Source organism: Notothenia coriiceps, unplaced genomic scaffold (genome assembly GCF_000735185.1).
Source record: "Notothenia coriiceps isolate Sejong01 unplaced genomic scaffold, NC01 NC01_scaffold00015802, whole genome shotgun sequence".
Classification (NCBI taxonomy): domain Eukaryota; kingdom Metazoa; phylum Chordata; class Actinopteri; order Perciformes; family Nototheniidae; genus Notothenia; species Notothenia coriiceps.
This window is the reverse complement of record NW_011348503.1, coordinates 147,449-156,163: the sequence shown is the minus strand read 5'-3', so window position 1 is coordinate 156,163 and position 8,715 is coordinate 147,449.

The following is an 8,715-nucleotide window of genomic DNA, read 5'->3' as shown; positions in this document are numbered from 1 at the left end:
GGGGGGGGGGGGGGAGAATCTACCACGGTAAATTGATGATGCATGAGGGATGTTAATAATGTATAAGGTTTTCAAAATTCTATTTCGAAAATGTGCGCCGTTGTTAAAAAAAATGGAGACATATAACGGAGTGTATATTTGACAGGTGACATGATTCTTTTTTGTGTAATTGATTCGCTTTGCCATTTGTTTCCCCATTTTTTCCGTTCTGTTGTGGAGTATAGGAGGCAGCTAGTGTGATGGATGAACATGGTGGAGTTCACTTTTTCCCTCCACACTGCTTGGTAGCCTCCAGTGCAACCAACGCTGGTGTTTTCTTTGGCAGGTTACGCCAGAATAGTTATGTCCTTCATAAACATGTGTCTGCATGGCATTTCGATGTATCTTCTTTTTCCCAGTAGGGTGACCTTTTTTAATGATCTATGTAATGTTCCATAAATGACTTAAGTATGCAACATGTCTTGTATTTAGTGCCATCTGTGTCAAAAACTTAACATTTCCCTTTTTTTCTGCTTTTTTTCATGTATTCCTGATGTTTCCTCGATCAGGTAAGAACTCCCTGCTGAGTTGTTTGCAAGTGTGGTTGTTCATGATGTGTGTACTGTACACATTTAATGACAAAGGTTTCATCATGTCTGACACTTGAGTCACTGACCTCTCGCTAACGGGCCAAGGGACTTGAGTGCGCAAGCCTCCCTGACATCAAGTGAACCACAGGTCAGCTTCACGTTGCCGTACATCATAAGCACCCTGATGTGTTTGTCAGCAGCAGAGAATCATACACCCATAAAGTACAGAGTGTGTGAGGGATGTATCAGTGTATGATGCACAGTTCGCCTGTGCTTTCTGACTCAAGCATTATCCTCAAGGTTGGTCTCGCTTGATGTTGAATCATCCTCTCAGTCACTGATGCTTGTTATTGCGTGCCTCTTTTCTCACCTCACTTTCAAAGGGAAAGTTTGTGCCTTCTATAGCAGCAACAGCTGCAACGCACACCCGGAGCTTTGAACAGATCGAGCACAATTAAGGCTAAAATAGCACAATGGCAATTGTTCACTTCACGCCCATTGTAATTCAGTTGTGTCAAACCGCACGCCTGTAGGTAATAGTCGGCTGTCTTTGATTTCTCCCTTTCAGTCAATGTTTTTCCTCCCTCTCTTCCTTTCCTCTGCTTTTTTTTCCTCTAGAATACTCATTCAATTTTTACTGCTGTATGACTGTGAACAGCTTGCGGGGCGGGAGCGCAGTAATTACCATGGTTATGTCAGGCGGAGCTGAGAAACGTAGCCTGGGGAGGAGAAGGCCACTGTGCGGTGATGGCCCCCCGAAATTAATGGAGAATTGGAAATGAATCAATAGCTAATGAAAATGTGTGTTCACTCTATTACTGCTTTTATGACGGCTGTAGCCTCGGGCGGGGCGCTTTGTCACCCCACCAGACAGAGTGGTGGCGCCCATCTACATCTCTCCCCCTCTCATCATATTCATCTCTCTTTCTCTCTGATGATTTCTATTTCTCTGAACCTCTTCCAGCCTCCTCGTGCTTGCACTCTCTCACCTCCTCTTTGGTCAAACATTTGTTGAAGTATGAAAAAGGTTTCCTTTTATATTTAGAGAGAACAAATGATGGTTTTGTTGTAGTTAAATGCTGTAATAATGAAATCCATCTCTAACGACATATTTTTGTGCAGCTAAAAAGGATTGAAGGATATTGGAATGAACTGATGTTGCAGTTGATGATTTTTTTCCAACAAATAATTTGGCAATATTAAAAAAAGCTAAATTAAGAGGCTAGATTTGCAGTCTAAACGATTTTTGAGCTTTTGTAATTTAATCATATTGACAGCAATGTGACTGCATAAAAAACAACGTATACAAGAGGGAGTCGAGGGGAAGCTAGTTAGGTCACTTGTATAATGCTTGGCTTTAACACTACATTAGATCAGCCTATGTTGAACCAATGAGTCTAAGAAGAGAAGAGAATTGTGAACAGAGGAGGGAACCTTTTCATGTCACTTATCCAGGTTGCACAGGGACACAGAGCTCAGCGCACATTAGTTGACTGCTCCCCCAGGATTCACAGATCATTTCTCTTCCCTGACATGTTACACGCAGCACTGCCCTGTGGTGCCTGACAGGGCGTGACATTGTGTGTGTGTGTGTGTGTGTGTGTGTGTGTGTGTGTGTGTGTGTGTGTGTGTGTGTGTGTGTGTGTGTGTGTGTGTGTGTGTGTGCGTGTGTGCGTGTGTGCGTGCGTGCGTGCGTGCGTGCGTGCGTGCGTGCGCCGCACGCGTATGTGTATGTTGCTAAGGGGCTAGAACATCAGCACCTCCTGCAGACTGCAAACCCTTAGGGCCCCCCCGCCATCCAAGTAAGCTTCCTCACCCTGTAAACATGCCGTATGATACTGTAGATCAACCTAAAGTACATTTTCACAAGGTTGTCATGGACACCATTGAATGTGTGATTATTATACACTCTGCCTTCAATTAAATCTCATCACCCTGCAGCAGATTGTAAGTCAATGTAATCATTATTTACTGTTCTACCAGACACTTAAATGTATTGTATTGTTCTGGAGAGGTGTTAGTTATTTGAGTCTCAGGTAATTCATCATCTTTAATGTCAGCCGGCTTAAAGAAAACTGTGTGGTCTTTATTTAAATCCATTTGTAAATAGTCAATGGATTGACAAAGTGCTGGAGATCCATTTTAGTCTTCTACACAGATCCAATTGATTCCCTGCTGTCTGCTGAAAAGCTCATTTCTCATTCTGAATTAAGGGAGGTTTATTTTATCTGCGTAAAAGTCTAATCTGTTATAAATAGCTGCTTTGCTCTTCCTATGATTTGTAGGAATTGCCTTTATACGTGATGTTCAAAACAGCCTTTGTTATGTTGTGACATTTTGGAAAAAGACAATCGAATGCACAGGAAATGACTTATTTGGTATCTCTCCATAATAATGAAACTTACCAGGCACAGCGGGCGAGTAGCCCCAGACCCCGAGGGGTTCACTGCATATCAATGGGTCTGGTAGTTTAATTAATTGTAAATTAAGCAGCACCAAAGTACAATATCGACAGCGGGATTGATGTAATTATCATTATAAGCTCATTTTGTGGCCGTGTCTTGTAGATAAACCCCTTTCTCCAAGTCTATTTATAAGAGCTTATTATGACTATGATGTATAATGCATTTGTGTGTAATGAAATTATCACAAGTTCAGCCTTACTCGAGAGTGGTTACATTCTTTGTAGCTGTAAAGTGTGTATTGCTCATTTTTGCCACCAAGGGTCCCATATCCAGCCATATATCTACAGCAGGGCTATTCAACTACACATTCAGTTGGGCCAGATTTTATAACTACAAAATTCAGCTGGGCCAGACTTTCAGCGGCCTGTAAAAAGCGGGTAGTGACCAACACATATTACTGCGATGAAAAACATGCAATTTTTATTCATTGTTCATCTAACAAAGGTAGGTCAAAAAGTGCATAAAAACACAACAAATTAGCATTAATTTAACAGAATCTGAAAAAAGTGCACAGTCGTAGCATTACATTTGTTTGCTTTAGAAGTCAAATATTCAGGTTATTTTTCTTGAACCAGGCACATCGCAAAGTGCATTTACTGAATACAATAATAGCAGTCTTAATACATGTGTACTGTAGCAATACTATTTTTTCACTTTTCAAGTAATAACAAAAAAAATCATACGTTTTGGTCACATTTGACCCAGACACATTACAAAGTGCATTTAAATGAATACAGAAAGAACTGTCAAACCCTTCAGTGCACAAACCCATAACAAGGGATACGGGTAACTATATGAATGAATACTACACTACACNACGCTTTATGTGATACACAGTACAGTTTACACAGCACGAGTACATTTCTGTAGCTACTATTGCAGCTAATAGGTTAACAGCAAGTACGTTATGCAAATATGCAACTTCGTTTGTTGAAACTGTTAATAAATGGAGGACGACTTCCGCAAACAGCATCTCTTTCCCGAGCCAATCCCCTCTGTGCACGAACCCTCACCATATGGTAATTAAACATTAAAACACCTGCCGGCTTATAGTCCAGTGCGGCTTATATATGTACACATCATTCAATTTAGCTGCTGCGGCTTATATTCAGGTGCGCCTTATAGTCCGAAAATTACGGTATATGAATGAATACTACACGACACGTCTACTATAGTAAACTAGGTGCTTACTATCACCTCATTTGTGATTTGTCATCGCTGACTTTCTCAATGGGAGAAGGGACATTTTTTGTTTTGAACAAGAGCAGTGATTTTTGGCTCATAGGATGTCAATGCAATCCTAAGACATTGGTGAAGAGTGCTGTCAGTCAGGGAGCAGCGAGTGCTACTTTTGATTGAGTTCATGTGTGAAAAGCTTGATTCACATGTGTATGTTGATCCAAACATACTGAGCATAGAGATCGCTACTTTCTGATCGTTAGGGAACTGCTGTTTTTTGACATCACTCCAAAACTCCGCTGGCCCGTTAGTGCGCTGCATGTCAATAAGTTCCAGTGTATATTTCCCCTTGTCGATGCAGGGGACCACTTCCTTTGCTCTGGTTGATACGTCCCCCTCTATTGCAACAGTGAAGGGGTCTCTGGCAAAGCCCATCACCTCTGTGGGCAGAGCAAGTCCATCCAATCGACCGGCAAAGTTCTCTTTCAACCTCGCAATGAAATCTGTCATCACATCCGTGATTTGTGCCGGAGATGTGATGTGTTTGGGGAGCGTCGGAAAATGCAGCATCCGACCCGTGCTCAAGTCGGTCGCGAAAAGGTCCATCTTGACTTGGATCTGCTCCACAAGATCAATGACCGTTTTGTCTCTGTTTACGCTTCAGAGTTGAGAGAGACATGTTTTAGAGTTGCTATCATAGGACCACCGTTACTAGCACCACTAGATGCACTTTCAAAAAACGTGTTGCGTTGTGGTTTGGTGGTTTCTATGCAACGCGGAGTGTTGCGTTCATGGTCTGTACTAGTGTAGGAATTTGGCTACGGGAGGCTGGGCCACTCGGGAGTTGGTTCTGGGCCGCCAGTTGAATAGGCCTGATCTACTGTACAGTATTGAAACTCCATCAATTGAAAGCGAAAGTTAAAATATTACTGTAGTAGATCAAACAGGAAAGCAATTATTTTAGGTGGAAGGAGCGTGCACTGATACCGACTTGTTGCTTAAAGGCAAAATGTGTACTTTTATACATGACTATCAATATAAGAGGAAAGAGAAGATGCATTACATACTGGACCATACGGAATCAGCCTTCTCTAGCAAGTCAATGTATCCACTGGTGAGGAAAAATGACATCATTTAAAAGTGAATTGGGTCTCTGGTTACAAGGAACCAAGTGGACCCTTGAAGGCCTCTTCTTGACGCATTAATGAACTCCAAAAAAGGCAGTCCACCGTGTACTTATCCCCTTTGGAGGTTTGTTGCTTGGTGTGTTCAACGCTCAATGAGGACGGAGACTCCGCTGACACATCTGTCCATTAGCAAGCTAGACCAGACGAGTCGAGGCACCTCAGGGGTCAAGAGTTCCTCAAGTGATGCAGTTAACCATCCACTGATGTGGAAAAGGGGTTAGCTTCCTTATCATGCCACAGAAACCTGCAATCATCCTTGGAGGCAGATTAGTGAGTGGTCCGGTGAGCCTGTGAATACCCTTCGCTGCCTGAGCAGGTGGCCTCCCATACCAAGTACAGCACATTAATCCAGTCTGTTAACAAATAAGCAGCCGGGCTAATAGAGCACTGCCAGAGGCTTATGTCTCCACCATTTCAGGGGGACTCGTTTAATTTGTCTCAGCCTTGGACGGATGGAGGGGACGATTGGAAACAAATTGAAGGAGGAAGAAAATATAGGAAGTTGGATCAAACGAGGTAGGACGACAGGGATTGCGGGGGAAAGAGAGGAGGGAAGAAAGGGGAGCTAAAAGGACAAAAGTAGCTGAAAAAGTGCCCAGCTTGGCGAGCGAGAGCAGGACTTAAACGGCGGCTCTGTGTAGTCAGCAGTATCACACACAGCCTGCTGTTCCCTATGAATGTTTGCCTGGCTTGTTGTCAATCAAAAATAGAGTTAACTGAACTGCACATAATGTGTTTGGAAAGAGTCCAACAGACTCCAAATATTGCAACTGGTCTCATGGTGTTTTATACTTTTGAAAGAAACATGATTGTCACAGAGACTGAAGATGCGCACACAACTGAATGTATTCAGTTTGAAGCGCTTATATCCATAAAGATTAGTGGGCATACTTGCACATTATTCTTTTAAGGCAAGTTTACTGTAGGGGGAAAAGCTAGGCGCTACAAAGTCATAGAATATTGAGCATATTTGAGAAATAACTAAACGAATATATATAATCCCTTTTGTTGCCCCTGTGCTTTTGAAAGAGCCTCTGGATTATCTGATATATGAAGTTACTTGGCCAGTGATTGATTTTTGGATGCCCTCCTGTGTTGCTTTTTTCACCATTTAGTTGAGTGGCAGCCACACTCCCTAATGGGCCAACTGACATGTGTTCAGTAGTAATGATCACCTCCAGGGATTTCCCCTTTAGTTTTTCTCAATGACGGGCAACCACGAGGACAAATCAATAACCAGCCCTCAATCGCCACCCAGGTTTCATCTCAAATGTCCTCTTTGATCTGGATGAACACCTCCAACCCGACACTCAGGGCCACTTTCCCTCTCATCTCTCTCCTGCGCGTGCCTTTCGACAAAACGTCTGAGCAAACAGCAGTTTCCCTGAAGTGGTTGTGTTTGAAGTAAAAACACTAGCGCCTGTCTAAATGAGCAGTTAAATGTCAGAATGAATAGAACCAAACACTGCTGCAGACACTCATATTACCATTCATGCCTGGGGGTTGTTTTTCCTTATGAGGGTCTTCTAATCTCTTTAGCTCAAAAGTAATATTGTCTTAATTTGTTTTACACGTTCTAAAGGCAGTTGGAACTCATTTGATACAGTTGTATTCTATTCCAGTAAATCTCTTTAGCAAAACGGCAATTGTAAATGAATTGACAACAGTGACGCATTTTCAGCAGTGTATATAATTTCAGTTTTGAGTTAAAAGGAACAAAGCTAGAGACATGTATCCATCATTTTTCCTAGCAATGTCTGCGCAAGCTATTTTGCCAATTAGTTATATTCTGGGCATTGATTAGTAATTTCTTTCAGGGCCAAAGCAGGGCGGTTAGCAGGCCTCTCGATCAAGCCTTATTTTCAGCTAATGAGGTTTATTAGATTACAACTCTACCTCACACGTTCAACAAAAGATTAAATTGGCTAAACTCTGCAGGGAATATGTTTTTATAATACATCCGTAATGAGTGAAAGTTAAGGAAATGTGAAGCGCTAAGCAGGAATAAGTCATTGGACATGCTGAACTAGGCCGGGAGGGCCAGGACGCTCAAAGAGGCGCGTAATGCTGTCGGATAGCTCCTAAATGAAAGTGACGTGACAGCGCTAATGAGACGGCTTCACATTACGCGTGACTCCTGCCTGGGGGACACATTCTAGCTGACTTAATGAGAGGAGATATTGTACACAGGCACTTTTGTAGTTGAGCGATGAGACCGCTGGCCTTGCTGCTGAGGTACAAGCTACCACGGCAAGCAAGTGGTTTGTTAAAGTGGCTGACAGGTTGAGCAACAGGGAGTGAACCGGCTAAATGCTCATTACTGCGACCGAGGTGTCGGGTGAGAGCAGGTCAGGGTATGATTCATATTTATCCACTGGGGTTAAAAGAGAAATCCTGCGCAGCAGTCTAGAGGAGATTTAAGGTTAAAAACACCTGACCCCCATGTTTACAACACATCATTACTACCATCTACAATGTGTGGTTTTAAAGGTAATCATGCTTTATAAATAGATCCTTGGGATGCATACAGAGCATGTGGATAATACTGTATATCACACCACCAGCTGAGGCTTTGACTTGGGTTGACAGATCACTGTTTGAATCAGATTAGACATATACGATAACAAGCATCTCATTGTGTACACTGTCTCATCATTCCGTATTGGTAGCATCCCTCACTACTGACAATGAGGTATACGTGCACAATCCAACAATACTGTAGATGTGCACTTTTTTATAAATGTAGTTAAATATTTTTTTAAAACTCAAAGACAAAATGTAACATTTAAAACTTGTTCTTTAAATGACAATTCAACTGCTTTCAGTGCTTACTCGAACCTGACAATTCACTTGCTATTGACGGAGATTTCAGCTGACATTTAACTACCTTTAGCGGCCCATACTCTTCAACATTAATCAACTGCATTCAGTATTTACAAAAAAAGACAACTCAACATCCTACAAGTTAGAAATGCTACTTCAAATGATTCCAGCCACTTTTAATTCTAAAACGTAATCTGACTCCTCAACTCCTGTTCATGCTCGCACTTCAACTCCCACAAAGCAATTTCAATGGTTAACATTGACCCAGACTTTTACAGAAAGTATAGGATAGTAATGACACTGGGAATGGGGGGGGGGGTTTGCTGTGGTCTATGCAGCCATGTGCGATGTGTAGACACCCTGCTCACTGTGCTCTGGTCCTGCCTCAGTCGGTGTGTGTTTGAATGATGAGCATCTTTTGACTGGTAAAGAAGAGGGGAGAAGCGAATAGAGAGGGTCACTCTTAGGTGGGAGTGGGGGAGGGAGGGAGGG